We start from the raw sequence: 1,234 nt of genomic DNA on the forward strand, positions 1-1,234 counted from the left end.
CTAGTGTGTCTGTGTCACTCATGTTTTAATAGTGGCTTGCTGAACACAGCAGAAGTGGAACAAAGCATGCATGACAGTCTATGACATTCCACGTCTGTCGATGTTGCTTCTTACTTAAGGGCACAGGGTAAGTCCTATACTCCCCATGCATTTGAGGCCATGTTGAGGAACATTTTTCTCGGGGACTATTAGGAGTATTCCTGTCATGTATATATCATTTTGTTCGAAATATTGTGTTTTATCCACTGAACTAGAATTATTTGAACCAATCTAAAATAAGTTTTTTTTTTTTTTTTATTATAGTACTGAAATTTTAGTTTTTTTCATCTATTAAAAACTTTGTAACTCAAAAACTGCTAGGTGCACATTTTTAATTTTAGTTCAGTATTTTTGAACACCCATGTATGTGGTAGGAATAAAAAATCAACCCTCTATAATGTCAGGTTAAGGAAAAAATGGTACCTATGTACTAAAAAACACTGTTTTGAGATAATTGAGATTAAAGTAAAAAAACTGGTGAATAACGAATTTCTATTGGCACCAACAGCCTCAGAGTCATTTTTTCAATAGCCGCCAGCTTGAAAGGCATTGCTAAAGTCATGTCTTCGCCTTTAGGCTTATCGCCTTGCTTGCCGGGCCTCTTTTGTGACCTGCCATGTCGCTTGGTCCGTAAAGTATATTCGAGTGATGTCAACTTCCCTCAGCCACTTGATGGCTTTCCAAACAGGGTTCCATGCACAAAACTTCAAAACATTGGCTTGTGCAATGCTGCCAGCATTGAATATAGGAACAGCATTCAATGGCGCCATTTTGTCGTTACGAAAATACAAACGCTTGAATGTACACACCGTACACACCTGGGAAAAACGTGCACAGTGTCTCGTGATTGTCTTGGTTGAAAAAAAAGCTATGCAATAGTTGCGAAAATAATTTTTTGAGATTATCTGTTACTGGACAAGCTTTTAGGTCTTGTGTTGATTTTGTTTTGTTGGAAAATTCATCGATAAACAGGGAGTGCATCCCAAAAGGAGGCGTGGTCACCTGCTACTTGCTTTCGGAAGAAGTGATTTTCAGCCCGAAATATAGCTTTCTAAAAACACTGGGACAATGGAAAATGTGCAGAAAGAACTAAACTTTTCAAATTGCGAAAAAAACTAAAATCGATTTTTTTTTCAATTTTACCTTACCCTGTGCCCTTAATTCAGCAGTAATTAACAAGGCCCCTGCACTTCTC

Source organism: Ixodes scapularis, unplaced genomic scaffold, assembly GCF_016920785.2.
Source record: "Ixodes scapularis isolate PalLabHiFi unplaced genomic scaffold, ASM1692078v2 PGA_scaffold5__190_contigs__length_132052651, whole genome shotgun sequence".
Taxonomy (NCBI): domain Eukaryota; kingdom Metazoa; phylum Arthropoda; class Arachnida; order Ixodida; family Ixodidae; genus Ixodes; species Ixodes scapularis.